At 43.4% G+C, this 17,832-nt stretch overlaps 1 long non-coding RNA gene across 5 annotated transcripts; it reads left to right on the top strand.

Moving 5' to 3' along the window:
* The first annotated feature begins 12,053 nt into the window (after positions 1–12,053).
* LOC103163978 lies at positions 12,054–16,854 on the top strand. 5 transcript variants are annotated; one of them, XR_004772552.1, is made up of 4 exons: positions 12,054–12,218; positions 15,314–15,511; positions 16,219–16,306; positions 16,509–16,854. It is a non-coding gene; the product is annotated as an uncharacterized LOC103163978 (long non-coding RNA). The 5 variants fall into 5 exon arrangements; XR_004772551.1 differs by having other exon boundaries at positions 12,055–12,218; positions 15,314–15,481; XR_004772553.1 differs by having other exon boundaries at positions 12,056–12,218; positions 15,314–15,481; positions 16,261–16,306.
* The last annotated feature ends 978 nt before the right edge of the window (positions 16,855–17,832 follow it).

Below are 17,832 nucleotides of genomic sequence, written 5' to 3'. Positions count from 1 at the left end.
ATCTAACTATGTACCTGTGGCGCTGACCACACCCGTCTGGGCGTGGTCACAGGTGCCAACCTGAGCATGTGGGATTTGGTCTGGAGTCCGTAACAGGGTTGCTCTTTCTTGCTTCTGGTCGGGTCACAGGGAACAGCCTGGGAGGATCCTTGGAGCTGGAACCTGTGGTGGTCACCCACCTCTTGTGTAAGAGCATTCTCCCGGAATAAACTTCACTTAACCTGTACTGAGTCTGAGTCAACATCTGGTGTGGCGTAGGCTCTCGCCATAGACTCTCCCATCGCCTGCTGGGCGATCCTGATCCCGAACCAACGACCCGCTTTTCATCCACCTGTTCACTGGGACCCCCATATAACACTGGCTACAATTCAGTAAGGTTTCTTCCGGTCAGCGTAAACGTCTCCCTGAACCAGAAGGATTGACTGCTGATCGTCCAGCAACCTTCTGGTGTTCTTGGAAGTGGGGGAGCCCCCAGCCACAGTCATTAAGTCTATGGCTGATCCCTCTCGCTGATGAGCACCTCTGGTACATTTCCCATGGGTGAGGTCTAGCCCGAGCTTGCTGAGCGGAATTCATTTTGGCTTCAAACCTTCGGTAGTTTCTTTAGGACTTATGCGTCCTATAGACTGGCAAATCTTGTCGGGCATTTGCTCTTGGCTGTGCTCTCTGGCTGACAAGCTCCAAGAGTGATATCTGCCATTTTTGCTTCACCCATGGGAAATAAAACAACAAAAGACATAAGCCCATCCACTCCACTGGGATGTCTTCTAGAAAATTTAAAATCCCTTCACTTAATGCTGTTTGTTAAGGCACCCATACTCACCTCTGTACTAAGAAATGGCCTAGATAACCCCTAGACAATAAGTCACATTGGTCACCTAATGCTCTCTCTCTCTCTCTCTCTCTCTCTCTCTCTCTCTCTCTCTCTCTCTCTCTCTCCTCTTCCCTCCCCTCCCCTCCTCCCCCCTCCCCTCCTCTCTCTTCTCCTCTCCTCTCCTCTCCTCTCTCCTCTCTCTCTGCTTTCAGTTGGCCAACACCTAAACCCCCTCTTTTTCCTTCCATCAATAAACTCCATGTGGGTTTGTTGACTCGTGGTTCATGTTTTATTGCACCACTACTGCAGGAAATGAACAATATTTTGGTGCTGTGACTGGGATTGGGTGTGGTCAGCGCCACAGGTGCATAGTTAGATCTCTGACTACAACTCAGCATTTGGAGTTGACAGTAGATTTGATTTAGCTGAGAGAATTAATGAACTGGAAAAATTATGCAGAATATTTTTCAGACAGTCATTGATAGGATGGATATACAAAAGGGGGTGATTTAAAAGTGTTAAGGGAGAAGGGTCTAAAATGTCTAGTAGGTTCAGAAAAAAAGAGAAAAATAATCCCTAAGTAATAGGAAAAATTGCTCAAAAAAATCCCAGAAACAACCATTCATAGATTTAATCTAAATATCTTAAAACCTGTATTTTTCAAGGGATGCAGGCAGGCAGGCATATATTTTTACTTTTCTGGGCCATTCAATAAGCAAGCTAAAATTTCTAGGGTGACTCACAAAAGAATAGAAGTTGTATTAAAAATTGGTAGAGGAAAATATAAATGAAGTAAAAAAGAGAAAAAGAATCCAGATGTGTCAGTGTAAATCCTCAAAGCTAGACAAAGTCCTGAAAATGAGAGACTGTTGGGTGCTCGGTCCTAAGTGAGTCATCTGTGTTAACCCCTGCTCCCTCCCAAGGCTTGGGGAACAGTGTGAGAGGGAGCAGAAAGAATAAGCCAGAGGATGAGGAGGCATCCCCCAAAATACAGCCTTCTCGACGTGGTACAGCAGCTGTGACTGCCTTCACAAGATCAAGTGAGTCAATTCCAGCATTGATGTGGGAAGGGCTCTAGAGGTCTCACCCCAAACTGATGAGCTATTGGCAGTTTGTGGCTGATAGAGTGGGTGACTCCATTTTCTCTGGGACTGTTTCGTTTGCCCATCTTGATGTAGCTAGCAATGATTGTACTCGGAAGATAATAAAAAAATCAAGGTGGCATGAAAGTGGGAGGGGCAGGGTTGTGGAACTAGGGCAATGCTGGGGTGTTGGGGTGAATGTGATCAAGATACAGTTTGTATTTTTGTATGAAACTGTCAAAGAATAAAATTTAAGGATATAAAGAAACAACCTACCTATCCCTCAAATGTAATCAAAGATGGTAGGTCTGTAGTAATATTTTTCTTTGGGCCACCAGCCCACAAAAAATGACAGAGACTTCTTATTAATTATGTAAGGTTGGCATATAGCTTAGGTTTGTTCCAAACTAGCTCTTATAACTTAAATTAACCAATTTATATTAATCTACATTCTATCACATGAAGTTATCTCTCTTCCATCTTGGACCTCCTGTTTCCATTCCGCATCTCCTGGCTTCTCCTGCCCCTTGATTCCAATTCCTCCTTCTCTTTACCCAGAAATCCTTCCTCTACCTTCTGCCTTGCTATTGGCCATTGAGATATTTATCAAACCAATCACATTAATGTATCTTTACATAGTGTACAAATACCCCACAACATAGATCAAAATCTCAAATTCCTTGTTCCTCACAGTCGTTCCTGGGAATCTTCCTCAATGAGCTCCCTCTACAACATCTGGGTCTTTTCAGGGCAATCCAGTTTATGAAAGAGTATAAATTAGGCAGACCACTTTGCAAGATAATTGGACATGACCTAGTTAACTTGGACTATGAGACACAATTTTGTAACATGTAAACTTCAGAGAAAACTGATTATGCATATATACCAGTGGGCATAAAAAATTGTAGCAGAGCAGTTATCAACAGGGAAACAAAATATTTATCAACAGAGGCAGAAATTGTGATATACAGTTGTCCTCCATTGCAGAGAGGTCTCCATTGGAGGAGTTAACCAACCAGGGATCCATGACACTTGTAGAAAAGTGGCATTTGTATCTTTACTACACATGCATACTTCTGTTTTCCTAAACAATGCAGTTGAATAATTATGTAAAGGATATTATAAGCAATCTAGAAGAGATTTAAAGCATATAGGAGGATGTGCATAGGTTATATGCAAATGTGACACTTATAAAAAGGATTTATGCATCCCGTGATGGTGGTGCCCACATGGCAACTGGAACCAATCACAGCTGTGAAGGGATGACTGTATTCAGCATATGGAATTTAAAATAGCAGAACACGTGATGCAGCTGTATGTATCAATCTGGAAGCTCCATAAAAACATAGCAGCAAAAAATTGACAAGAAGCTACACAAAGCATTTAGATAAGGTTCGAACCAGATAAAACCACGCATACGGTAAGTAGAGAAACACATAACTTGATAGCCATATATGTACATATATGTACACATTGATATATTACTGTAAAAATGTTGGAGGATATTAATTCAGAATTCAGGGTAACTTCTTGCAAAGGGAAGGGAAGGGAAGGGAAGGGAAGGGAAGGGAAGGGAAGGGAAGAGAAGGGATGGGAAGGGAAGGGAAGGGAAGGGAAGGGAAGGGAAGGGAAGGGAAGGGAGAGATGTACAAATTGTGTCTCTGAATACTCATTTTTCTTCAAATTATATAAAATCTTTATATAATATTTTAAATGAGTTTTTATTACTTTTGGAGAACTTCATACGTACACTGTATTTTGATCATACCCAAAGCACAAAAAAAAATCACCAAGTCCAATTTGTGCCATCCATAAATGCATGGGTGTGAGGGCATCCAGTGGTGCGTGGTTCAAGAAAATGTACTTTTTCTTAGTAGCTATCATCAGTCAGTAGCTCCTCAGCAAGATGTAAGAGCCCTTGAGCCCCTCCCCCACCTGTGCTGGGATGGTGATTGGCTTGATCTTACAAAGCCAACTGCAGATTCTATGAGTTGGTGGATGCAGTGGTCCTGTCATATCCAGAAGACATGTTTCACCCTGACCTGTGGCTCTTAGACTTTTGTCCATCCTCTCTTCATTATGCTCCCTGAGTTTGGGGAGTAGAGAATATTATAATAGATGACACTCACTTAAGACTTGAGTGTTCCACATACATTCTTTATAGCTTGACTGCTTTTGAGTTTGTGTATTAACTGTTGTCCACTACACAAAGAAGCTTCCCTGACGAGGACCAAGAGCTGCTCTGATCTATGGGCACAGAGGTATGCGTTTAGAGGGAGTCTTAGTTAGGGTTTCTGCTGCGGGGATGAAACACCAGGGAGGAAAGGATTTATTTTGCTTACAGTTCCATCTAACAGGTCATCATCAAAAGCACTGAGGGCAGGAACTCAAGCAGGGCAGGAACTTGGAGGAAGAAGCTGATGCAGAGGCCATGGAGGGGTGCTGCTTACTGGATTGCTCCCCATGATTTGCACAGCCTGCTTTTTTTTTTTTTTTTTTTGTAGAACCCTGAGACCACCAGCCCAGGGATGACACAACCCACAATGGGCTGGGCCCTCCTCCATTGATCACTATTTAAGAAAATACCTTACACCTTACCACTAGGCAGTTTTTTCTATTGAGGCTCCTTTCTCTGATAACTCTAGCTTGTGCCAAGTTGACATAAAACGAGCCAGTACAGAGGGCAATTTGATATTATGTCCATTTAGGAAAATAACAGTATTAGATTTTGTCTCTGGGGGCTGTGAGCTCTCCAGCCATGGATTCTTGGTTAGATTTACAATACCAAGCATCCATTTCCTCCTGTGGAGCTGGCTATAAATCCACTCAGAAAGTGATTGGTTATGTCTATAAGGTTCGTACCACTATTGCACCTATGGGAATGTCTTGTCAGGCTGGTTGTTATTGTAGCTCACAGGGTTCGCAGGTAATACTGTTGGTGACTTTTCTCCCCTAGTAGCCTGCACAGCACCTCCTATTAAAGCTAGAAGGCAGGGTGGAAGCCTCTGGGTCAGTGTCAGCTTCATCTATGTTCTGTGACCGGACTGTGTGGTGGCGGTTTCAACAAAAGTGTCTTACTGTCAAGTTCTGGTGGGCAACCAGGAACAATGACAGTTGCTTGTATTGTTTTAGGGGTCTCCAGGTCACTTGACTTGAGGTGAAGTTCACACATGTGGCACAAACCTGAAAATTAATTTAAAATATGTCACTTAATAAGATTCGTATAAAGAATTAATGGGCATGTTAGATGGCTTCTAAAATTTTTTGTGAAAAGGAAAGCTGAAGAGAGTTTAACCACAACTGAAAAGTTATTAAAATTAAAACACTAAAATCGATATCTCTGTACTTTCTGAATTGCTTCCTTTTTGAAAGTACACATTTCAGGCTTTTCTCTGCAGCGCCTTAAAATTGGGTGGGTGAGGGGAGAGGCTGCTGCTCCCCTGCTGCAGGCAGAGAAGAGGTTTTCTCTTCTGAAATGCCTAGGTCCTATTCTTATTTTGGATTCCCACATTGACCTGACTTAGAGATCTGAACTCCAAACCTAGGCCCGCTCTGAGGTCTGGAGGAACAAAGGTCCTGTAAAGAGGCTGGGTTGGAGGAAGAGATGGCGGGGCGTGGGGAGTGTCCTAGTCAGGGATAGCATTGCTGGGATGAAACCCCATGCCCAAAAGCAACGTGGGGAGGAAAGGGTCTATTTGGCTTACATTTCTGCATCACTGTTCATCATCAAGGAAGTCAGACCAGTAACTCACACAGGGCAGGAACCTGGAATCAGGGGTGGGTGCAGAAGCCACGGAAGAGCACTGCTTACTGTGGCTTTCTTATTCAACCCAGGACCACCAGCCCAGGGATGGTGCCACTCACAACGGGCTGAGCCCTTCCACATCAATCCCTAATTAAGAAAATGCCCTAGAGGCTTGCCAACAGCCCAATCTTATGGAAACATTTTTTAAAAATTGAGATTCCCTCCTCTTGCATGACTTTAGCTTGTGTCAAGTTGACATAACTGTCCCGCATAGGTAGGTTCAAAGGTTTTCAGCTAGAGTAGGAGTAATGCCAGGGAGGAAAGCTATTCTTGCCAGGGAATGTAGAGGGCCAAGCTACACCCTGGCTGGATAGCTTGTGAGACTCAGGGAACCGAGAGATTGGTGCTCTGGATGGCCAGCCACAGTGGTATTTTGACGGTCTGCTCTCAACAGGTGGACTGGTCACAGAGCTCCAGGGCTGGATGGCTGCTGTGGGGACACACTGCCTTCCCACAAATACCCTGCAACTTGTGACCAACTTAGGAGCACATACTATTTCAGGGCGGTAAGAGGGACGGTTGGGAAGAAGGCAAACTGTGCCCAAGCCTGGATGCTAACTGCTTGTCACTGAAGCTGCAGTGTCACTGTGTGCCTCAGGGTGGTAGAGCAGCACAGCCCATGGCTTACAGCACACCAAACCTTCCTTAACTACATACAGGGAGCCAGACCCAAGCCTTCCTCAGGCTCCTACATTTCTTGTTCCAAACAGGCTGTTTCCTAATTTAGCCTGTGTTTTCAGGTCTTTTCTTGCTGATCTATTTCCATTCCCAGTCAGAACTGGGGCGTTTTCTTCTAAAGTTACTAAAAAGGAAACCCCTTTCTGCTCAAGTTCAACTACAGTTTCAAGGTGGAGCTGCTCCCTGTGGTGATGGAGGCTGACCTGAGACCCACCATCTGGGGTGCGCCAGGCATACCCCAGAGGGGAAGGCGGAGCAGCTAGGTGGATGGTGAGGTGAGCACAGACACAGGGCACCCTGCATGCTGCACCCCAACACTCCTCCTCTCTGAAGGAGCACACTGGACTTCATAGTCTATTGTTTCTTTTCAAATAGGTTTTGGTTTTCTGGCTTCACTTTGGAAAGGAGCCAAAGCCATAATCCAGGTGGCAATCTTTATTCTTGGCAGGAAACTGCAATGGTGGAGCACGAAAGTGCATCTGTGTGTGTGCTCAGACAAACCTATAATTGCTTCATACGTTTGAAATCATCATATGTGTTACCCTCTGACACATAAAATACTGCTCTTATTTTTTTTCTGACAAATGTTTTGTTTATAATACACTTTATTTTGGCTCTTTTTTTATTGTTTTTATTAGTTCAAACAAGCTTGCTTCACGTGTCAATCCCTTCTCCCTCTTCCTCCCCTCCCCCAACCCTCCCTCAACCCCCCACCTTTCCCCACCCCATCCAGCCTCCACTCCCCAGGCAGAGTAGGGCCCTTGTTGGTGGCTCCCCAAAGTCCACCACATGGTCCTGGGCCAGGCCTAGGCCCTCCCCCATGTGTCCAGGCCAAGAGTGCATCCCTTCGCATGGGATGGGCTCTTAAAGTCCTTTCTTACACCAGGGAAAAATACTAATCCATTACCAGGGGCCCCCTAAAGTGCAGAGGCCTCCTAATTGACATCCATGTTCAGGGGTCTGGATCAGTCCTGTGCTGGCCTCCCAGACAGCAGTCTGGGGTCCATGTGCCGCCCCTTGTTCAGGTCAGCTGTTTCTGTGGGTTTCACCAGCCTGGTACCGACCCCTTTGTTCTTCATTCCTCCCTCTCTGCAACTAGGTTCCAGAGTTCAGTTCAGTGAATATCTGTGGGTGTCTGCCTCTGCTTCCATCAGCCACTGGATGAGGGCTCTAGGATGGCATAAAAAGTAGTCATCAGTCTCATTATAGGGGAAGGGAATTTAGGTTATCCTCTCCACCATTGCCTAGATTGTCAGTTCGTGTCATCCTTGTAGATCTCTGGAAATCTCCCTAGTGCCAGATCTCTCCTCGGACCTACAATGGCTCCCTCTGAAATGGTATCTCTCATCCTGCTCTCCTCTATTCTTCCCCCAACTCAACATTTCTGCTCCTCCATTTCCTCCTCTCCCCTCCTCTTCTCCTCCTCTAGTTCTGGCAGCTCCCTCTCTCCTACCCTCATGCTCCCAATTAGCTCAAGAGTTCCTGCCCCTTCCCATTCTCTGGGGTCCAAGCATTTTTCCCTTAGAGTCTTTCTTGTTTCCTAGTTTCTTTGGTGAAAGGATTATAGGCTGGTAATACTTTGCTCTACATCTAAAATTCATATATGAGTGAGTACATACCATGTGTGTCTTTTTGTGACTGGGTTACCTCACTCAGGATGGTTTCTTCTAGTTCCATCCTATTTTGGTTCTTGCTGGATTATTTCTTTGAATTAGTGTTATTATTTTGTAAAGTATGATACATATACTCTTACAGTACTTCTAATGTGACAAAGGATCCAAAATAAATTCATAGCAAAAGGATCACCTTACTATTGTCCTCTGTCCTAATTTGTTTTGCTATGTGCTGATAAGTGTGTTACAGGATTGATACACGCTGGGATCTAGAACATACTAAAATGCTGTTTGACTGGTCAGTAGCATGCAGGAGGGAAAAAATACTGTATACTGGGATATAGTTAAAACTTCCTGAAAGTGGCTGTTAGTTAAAGGAGGGAATCTTACTCTTCCTAGCCAAGCTGAGGAGAATGGGGTAGTAGTACCTATCCATATAGCCCCAGGGATTCCCCAACTTCCAATTCTTGATTTTATTTCTTATTTCTGTTTTATTACATTTTTTATTATTTGTGTGCACATGTGTGTGTATGGACCTGCATTCCATGACATGTGGGTGGAGATCAGAGGACAACTTCTAGTAACTAATCTCTCCTCTCCCATGTGGGACCTGGGGATGGAATTCAGGTAGTCAGGTTTGGTGAACACCTTTACCAACTCTGAGCCCTCTCATCAGCTGTCTCTCCTTATTCTGCAAATACAACAAGATAGACCATTACTTTTAGTTGGCAAAATAATGCCTGCCCCTAATATGTCCAAATACAGAACCCTGGAATATTCAAATCTGTTGCCTCACATGGTAAAGAGATATTTATTTCTTTACTTATTACTTATTTATTTGTTGGTTTTTCCAAGACAGGGTTTCTCTGTGTAGCCCTGGCTGACCTAGAACTTGTTTTATAGACCAAACTGGCCTCAAACTCACAGCCTCTGCCTTCTGAGTGCTGGGATTGAAGGTGTGCACTATCACACCCTGCTTTCATTTATTTATTTTTCTTGAAACTGTTCTGTGTAGCCCAGGTTGGCCTCCAGTTGGCTCTATAAATGAGAATGGTCTTGAATTCCTGTTTGTTCTGCCTCCAGGTGTCATGAAGTTAAGGACCCTGAGATGGGCAGATTAACCTTAACTCTCTATAAGAGTTCAATGAATCTCCTTAAATTGGGGGACCGGGTCTGACTTTTGGATAGTGTGATTGCTGAGCAAGGTTCTGAGAGAGCTGTGATATGCTTGCTATGAAGGCTGAGGAAGGCACTGAGTCATAAGGGCAGGCTGCCTTTGGTAACCCGTATAGTGGGAAATTACCAATACGGAGTCAGGTAGAAATATAAGGGTATTTAATAGGGAAAAGCCTTACTTACAGAGCGAATCAGCCAGCCGGTGGTAGTCTGTACAGCAAGAAGAAGCAAAGAGAAACCGAAACCGAAAACGCAGACCCCCCTACTCACTCTCACCACGCCCTCACAAGCCTGCCCAGGTACTCCTGTAGCCAGCCCCTAAGAAGGCGTGGCTACAGCTTCCCCTACAAACCGGAGCAAGGGTGAAAATGGATTCTGAAACAGAGGGCATCCTGAGAACAGAGCAAGACCTGTGTTAGATGTCTGACCTCCAAAACTTTGAAACAACAGGAGCTGCCTATCTATGCATGCGCAATTTGTTACAATAGCTGATTCAATTGGTGGCCACTAGCCATGTGTGGTTGGTGACAGTCTGAAATGTGACTAGTGCAAACTGAGAAGTGCTGAACATATCAAATGCAGACAAGTTTCAAAGGTAGTATGAAAAAGTAAAAAAGAAAAAAAACTCTAGTAGTTTATTCGAAATTGCACTATTTTGAATTTTTTTAAGAAGAAATAAAACACATCAATTTTGTCTCATTAAAAAATGTCAAGAAGAGGAACCAGAAGGCTTCCTTGTAGTCATAGCCCAGATACCCAGCTGCATCCACCGCATAGCCTCTGACTTATGTCTGTGACAACTTCCCAGCAGGTGCAAAGAAAAATGCCTCAAGCTCAGAATCAGGGGACTAACTTTGCCTTTGAAATGTTGGTTCTCCGATGATTTGCTCCATGATTGATTTAGTTTTCCTTAATCTCATTATTGCAGTTGCTAATGTTTACATTTATTGGGGCTGAGAACTATGGCAGTTAATTAGCAAATCTGTTTAGAAATAGTTTTAAATATCAGAAATAATTTGCTTCAGAGAATATTATCAGTTGGTTCACTACAGTCCTGGCATTGTTGTATGGAAACTGTGGTAGTTCCACAGGTATCCTAGGTCCAAAATATACTGTTTGAAATGTGTCCACCATAGTAACATACAGCTAAATGTTGCTTTCCCCCTTCCTGTATGAAGTCACTGCTTAACTCAAATGAACTTTGTGCTATTAAAAATGGGGAAGTACAGTTTATTTCATTGCCATTTGAGTCTGCTTTGAGGTATTGTGGACGGAAATATCCTGGTTACTGGGTTGGGATGATTCATGCAGTGGAGCAGTCTGGAACCAAACTTTATCTTGTCTTCATCTTTATTTTGTTTTCTGTATGGAAACTAATCATTTGAGGTTGGCAATATGGATTTTGGCTGACTTTCTTCAATAATTTTTTCTATGTTTCTTCACCTCAGGAAAAAAATCTCCAAACATAGGCTGCTTTCCAATCACAAACCTGCTCACAACCCCTCTAAACAGCTGCTAACCTCTTAGACATTACAGTAAATGCTCCCTGGTATTGGTTAAGCTGTGCAGTCCTTGCTTTTGGTCAAAAGCAGAGTGTTACAATGTAAATACAGAAGCAAGAAAGAGAATTGGGAATGAAAACATTGCCAGTGGAGACAGTATACACACCACACACACACACACTCCACACCACACGCACACACACACACACACACCACAGGCTGAGCCTGAGCACCTTAGTGTGGTTCCCAGGCTGGGCTCTGTATGGGAGATCAAAGAGAAAATGCTGGTGGCCTGGTTATTTTTTTAAACTAAATTAATTATTTTTTTGCCTTGTTTTGCTTTGTGTTTTGATATGGTATCTGACTTTGTAGCCTAGACTTCCCTGGAACTCACCATGTAGCCCAAGTTGGCCTTGAACTCAGGGAAATCCTCCTATTTCAACCTCCTACATGTTGAGATTACAGGCATGAGCCACCATGTCTAGTGATAGCCTAGGTCTTGAAGGCACTATGTCTCTGTGTTTAGAACCTGTGTTCAAATTGTGATCTTTGACAGATAGTAGGGCTAGTGTGGTGGTTTGAAGGGAATATCTTTCATAGTTTCAAACTTTTAAATACTTGCTCCCTAGTTGGTGCAGCTGTTTGGGTAAATTTAAGAGGTGTTCCCATGCTGAGGAATTATGTCACTGGAGGGTAGGCTTTGAGCTTTCAAATCTTCCCATCATTCCCAATGTTTTCTGGCACTTCATGCTTGTGGTTCAAGCTGAGGTCTCACTCAGCTTGCTAGTCCAGCCAGCAAGCCTGCCCACTACTGTTTCTTCTCTATGTGATGGGGATGGACTCTTTCTTATCCTTCTGGAACCGTAAGCCCAAACGAACTCTTCTATAAGTTGCCTTGTTCATGGTGTTTTCTCAAAGTAACAGAAAAGCAATTAATAGAGCTAGTTGGTTAAACACACACACACACACACACACACACACACACACACACACACACACACACGTATATGCACTCCTCCCCCACCAGTATGATGTGTTTGTGTGCATGCGCATGCCATACAGTGCATGTGGCAGTCAGGGGACAACTTTGTGGAGTCACTTCTCTCCTGCTTTTTAATTGGTTCCAGGGATTGAACTCTGGTTACCAGCCTTGTGCAGCAGGTGCTCTATCCTCTGAGTCACATCCATAGCCCCATAACAGTTTTATGCTCTGATCTGAGTGCTGGCTAGTTTTATGTCAACTTGACGCAAACTAGTGTCATCAGAGAGGAGGGAGCCTCAATTGAAAAAATGCCTCCATAGGATCAGGCTGTAGGGCCTTTTCTTAATTAGTCATCAATGGGGGAAGGCCCAGTCCCTTGTGGGTGGGGCCATCCCTGGGCTTGTGGTCTTTTGTTCTATAAGGAAGCAGGCTGAGCAGGCCATGATGAACAAGCCAGTAAGAAGTTCCCCTCCATGGCCTCTGAGTCAGCTCCTACCTCCAGATTCCTGCCGTGATTGAGTTCCTCCCCTCAGTGCTCTTGATAATGAACCAGTGTTAATGGAACTGTAAGTGAAATAAACCCTTTCCTCCCCAAGTTGCTTTGATCATGGTGTTTCATTACAGCAATAGTCACTAAGACAATCCTCTTCAAGTAAACTCCTTTACTGATCTTGCAGGACTCCTATTTACCATAGAAGGCACTATCATTAGCTCAGATTGTATTTTAATTGATCAGATATAAAATCAGTATCTTAAGGCTTTTGAGAGTCCCATTAGACCAAGCACATGTATACTCAGTGGATAGCAGTTTGAAGCCTTGCATGTTGCCTCCTCTCTGCTGCTCCTTTTCTGGTGAATGAATAGCTTTTGTCTCTGCAACATGGGGCTCAGTTTGAGGGCTGCTGGAAAGCAATAACATTCATTCTATTTTAGTTTTTCCTTTGCAGAGCTGGGGGCCACAGGGTAGTCTGTAGCCACCATTGCCGTTTAGAGCTTATTCTCTATGAATGTGATTCTACTTGGGGATTGATGAAACAGAAAGAAATGTACCCTGTGCTGAAGAGCCATGGGACAGTACCACAGTGTTTACAGAGTGACCCAGCATGGAGAATAGTATTCATTGCCCAAGGAAGGAAAAGGAAGCCAGCTTTGTCTTTGGAGTTCCTGGCACTCAAGTTCAGAGAGAAGTGGGCAGACCTCTCACTAGCCAAGTTCTTTTGGCACAGTTGAACAAGTGCATCTTGGATTGTAACCTTTTTGAATACCATGCATACAACCAACCCCCCCCACCCCCGTGGTTAGCTCTGTTTCCCTGCAGGATTGTTGAGTCCCACCCAAGCCTACTGAGCTATAGCCTCTAAAGGTGAGACATCTGGGAATCTACATCTACCACAGTGAACTTTTAATTTTGGAGAAACTTTAGCTTTATAGAGAAGTTTTTTTTTTTTTTTTTTTTTTTTTTTTTTTTTAAAAAAAAAGCCCAGAGCATTCCCATACTTGACTAGAATGCAAACTATCCATAGTTCTCTGTTGTTGCTTTTGTCTGGCTGTGGACCACATTTAGGGAGGCCAGATTCATTTCAGCTCATGGCTTCAGGAGATTTCAGTCCATTGACTGAGAGAGCACCTTTAATAGCTGAGTCTTCTACTAGCACACAACTTCATTTTAAATTTATACATAAAACACAAACATTGTATATAATAACAAGGCATCATGTGCTCTTTCAATAACACATTCATTGTACAATATTTTAATCGGGTTATCTATTTCTGCCTTCTTGATAATGGTTTAAACATCCAAAGTCCTTTCTTCTGGCTTTTTGAGATACAGTACACAATTGTTATCTGAGGTCACTGTATCATGCAACAACATACACAGCTTCTCACTCCCATTTACTTCGTTGAGCTTAACTCCAGACTCTGGAAGTCACTGTTTTGCTATCAAATTTGAGAACTTACTTTAGATTCCATACATGTGTGAGATCATGTGGTATGTGTCTTTCTGTGTCTGGCTTATTTCTTTTAAACATGGGGATCCACCATTCCATGCCTGTTGTAATAATGACAGGATTTCATTCTTTTTTAGTTTAGGCTATTTTGTGTATATGAACTTCATATTCTTTATGCATTCATCATTTGAAGGTCGCTTAGGTTGTTGCCATTTCTCAGCTCCTGCCGGTGGTGCTGCCTCCCCTTAGATGTGCAGATGTCTCTCCAACATACAGATTCCATGTGTTTTGAGTATATATGCAGCAGTGGGATTCCTGAATCACATGACAGTTCTCTTTTTAATTTTTTTGAGGAACTTCCATACTGTTTACAACAATGCCAGAATGAACTTAATTCCCACCAGCAGTGTGGCAGGGTTTCCTTTCCCTTCCAGTCTTCAGCAGTGACATTCTCATTGTGGGTTTTTTTTTTGTCTTCCTGACAATTCAGGATTCATGATACTGAACATGTTTTCATAACCATTTTGTGTGTCTTCTTTTTGAAAAATGTCTGTTTAAGACTTACTCATTTAAAGACCAGTTTATTTTGTTTTTGTAATTGAGTTTTTTGAGTTCCTTATGGATTCTTGACATATCAGTTGTAGTTTGTAGAAATTTTAGCTCATTGTGTAGGCTGTCTCTTTGCTCTGGTGATCACTGCCCTCCATGAAGCGGCTTTTTAGTTTGGCATATTTGTGTATTGCCATGTGCACTTCCCATGCTTTAAGGGCTCTTGTCCAGAACCTCCTATCCTGCTCCAGTGTACCAAAGCGTTTTTCATATTTTCTTCTAACAGTTCGGGGCTTTAGGTCTTACATGTACATCTTTAATCTGCTTTGAGTTGGTTTTTGTACCTGGTGTGTTTGGGTGTGTGTGTGTGGGGGGGGGGGTCTGGTTATATTCTTTTGTGTGTTTATCCTGATTCTCTAGTGCCTTTCATCGAGAAGCTTTGCTTTTCTGTATAGTGTGTCCTTTGTTCAAGGACAGTCAGTTAGCTGACAGGGTTTGCGGTCACTTCTAGGTTCCCTCTACTGTTGTTTCTTTGTCGCCTTATTCTTAGGGTCTTAGCAGCATTTCTGGATCATTCTGCCACCACAAGAGACTCCAGGAATACACACTTAACACACTTCATCAAGAGCTAAAATTCAAGATTTGTCATTTTCAATTAGTTCAGCCTGGAATTTTCCAAATGCTCTACGTATTGTCAGAGACAGGAGTTAAATATAGTTTTGAATTGTCATAGAAGAATTCGTATGTATTTTGAAATTCCCAACCTACTTGTACTTTAGTTCCTTTTCTGTTGTCATGACAAAACACAGATTAAAGCAACTTGGGGAGGAAATGGTTTATTTGACCTGTTATTAGTAGTAGTACTATTTTTGCCTTTTTCAAAACAGGTTTTTTTTTTTTTTTTTTTTTGTGTGTGTGTGTGTATGTGTGTGTGTGTGTATGTGTGCGTGCGTGTGTGTGTGCGTGCGTGCGTGCGTGCGTGCGTGCGTGTGTGTGTGTGTGTGTGTGTGTGTGTGTGTGTGTGTGTGTGTATGTGTGTAGCCCTGGATGTCTTAGGACTTCCTTTATAAACCAGGCTGGACTCCACTTCGAGATCCACCTGCCTCTGCCTCCTGAGTGCTGGGACTAAAGGTGTGCCACCTTTATTTGACTTATACTTCCAGGTTACAATTCATCCTTGAGGGAACTCAGGGTAGGAAACTGGAGGCAGGACCATGGGAGAACACTACTCATTCTCTGGCTCAATTTCTGGCTTTATAAACCCCATGACTACCTGTACCAAAGTGACCGTGGCCATCCAATATCCCAGACAGACATGCCGACAGATTGAGGTGATTCCTCCATAGAACCTTCCCTCTCAGGTGACTCTAGGCTGTGTGAAGTTGACAGTTAAAACTAGCAAGGACACTTGGTCATATCTACCAAGAGGCAGCTGTTCAAACCTAATCAGGCCATTATAAAGTTCAATAGGTCTATCATACTACATGGTGACTAGTCAGCAATACACTGTCCAGTAAAAAATATATTATGTAATACATATGTTAATTAGCCATCTTAGCCATTCCATATGTATACATTTTAAAAATCATGTCTCATTCCATAGTCATATGATTGTTGTCAATTAAAAATTTAAATTATTATTAAGTGTGTGTATGTGCTAGAAACTGCCAAATTAGATGGATGGGTTGATGGTAGCACAGCACGCTGTGTTGACAGTGAATGGCAAAGGTTCACTTAGAACCCATTTTTGAACTCTTTACTGACCACCTTATGTGGTGCTAAAAATGCACACCACACCCTGCAGCATGAAGGTAATAGCTGTTGTTTCATGGCTCTTCCTTGATTCCATGTTTGCCTTAAGCTCTCTGCCATAGTCCATTAGCAGTTCCCCTTTCGGAAATGCATCCGGCGGTGTCCCTACCAAGGGCACAACAACTCATATGAATTCTTAGATCTTTGCATATTCTTAAAGCACTGGACATCTGCTCTTGTGGCCGAGTCTCAGCCATTGGTTCTTGCAATGGAGACTCCCAGTCACCAGCTGATTAATCTTTCTCTTCTCGACCAGTGCCATTCCTCCACCTTCATATACTCTTTCCCATTCCTGCAGAGGGAACGCAAGAACTGTCTGTGTGTCAACAGCAGCTGACCTCCAGGTAGGTTCCCAGCATACTCTGTCCTGTTCTGGAAGCATGGGTCCTCTTAGCATGTGGTGGGAATTATTATTTTTGCCAGGGGCTGGGGTGCTGAAGTGACTCATTGGGCTTTTCCTCAGCTGCTGATGGGCTTGAAAGTATGGCAGAGATTCATATGAAATGTGATTTTTGTCTTTTCTCCTTTTTTTTTTTTTCATTTCAGGCACGAGTACAGATGGGCTGTACTTTTAATTTTCTTGCTGCCACCTGGGAAGAATTTGTCATTTTGTTCCTAAAGGAAAAGGAAAAAGAACCGCATATGACATAATCTAATACAAATCTGCACAGAACAACTCCCAGGACTCTGGGAGAGCAATTCCGGCAATTTGTGTGATTATCTGTCTGTGTGGGATTGTCACAAGAAGACTGTGGTTTCCATGCAAGTGATTTCTCTTCCTATATTCATAAGGCTTCTAAAGGTGGAGAACGAGAATTGGGCTAGAGGCTTTGCTGGGTAAATAAAACAAAGCCACTAAGCTTTAAGGGAGCTGTGGTGAAATGATGGAGAACTGAATGAGCTCTTTGCACATCTTTGAATTTGAACAAAGCGCTAGGCGGAGCCAGCAGTCCAACCTCCAGGACTAATGCATGCCCCAGAGCTGCAAAACCCCTGTCTCTCCTGGGTGTCTTCTGTGGCCTCACAGCTCAGCCTGTGTTTTCCCTTGCCAGTTCCTCTTCAGACCTGCCCCTCCACTGAGGAGGTACTTTCCTGTCCCTTTCCCAAGGGACTTTAGGCTCCTGGCCAATCAGCTTTGACCTTGTAGTTACCTTTACTCCCTTCCTCTGGGAGGCTCAGTGTGGTTGGACCCTAACCCATCTCCCATTTCTTCCTCCCCAATTCAGAGGCCATGTGCAATGCTAGCTACTTCATGGATGGCAGGTTCTATTCAAGGAAGTCTGGTTCACACGTGACTAGGCTCTAGGGACTTTCCTTGCAGTGACTGCAAGCACCCAAGGGTCGGCTAGCCCATTAGCAGAAGGACCCCTGCTCCTTGAAGGTTATTTGGAAACCAACCAGGGCCACAGAATGGGGCAAGGACTCCCAGGCGCCTTAAGGATTCCATTTGGATGAGACAAGCTTACACTGCCTGTGTTTAGAGTCTCTTTTCCTCTTGGCCCTTCTCGCACCTTTTCTTCCCCCTCTGTCTACTCTATCCAACATGAACAATCATTGTCAAACACAGACAAGCTTGTTGACTCCAGATCGTCAATATGCTTCAAAGCTATAACCCCCAAGATCAATCCAGATACTCACTCCCCACCCAACAGCAAAATTAACAATAGTAATTTTAGTTAATTAACAATAGTAACAATAGTAATCAAATAAGCATGTGCCCAAGTCTATACAGTTAAGCCAACTTCTATACCACCAGAACAGTCGTTCTGAAGCCCTGGAATGTTGTTGTGGATTTTACAATTTCACTATTATATTTTTACATATGTAGCTAACACTCACAAGCACACACACACACATTCACACACACTCT

Source organism: Cricetulus griseus, assembly GCF_003668045.3.
Source record: "Cricetulus griseus strain 17A/GY chromosome 1 unlocalized genomic scaffold, alternate assembly CriGri-PICRH-1.0 chr1_1, whole genome shotgun sequence".
Taxonomy (NCBI): Eukaryota; Metazoa; Chordata; class Mammalia; order Rodentia; family Cricetidae; genus Cricetulus; species Cricetulus griseus.
This window is presented reverse-complemented; position numbering and strand designations above follow the sequence as displayed.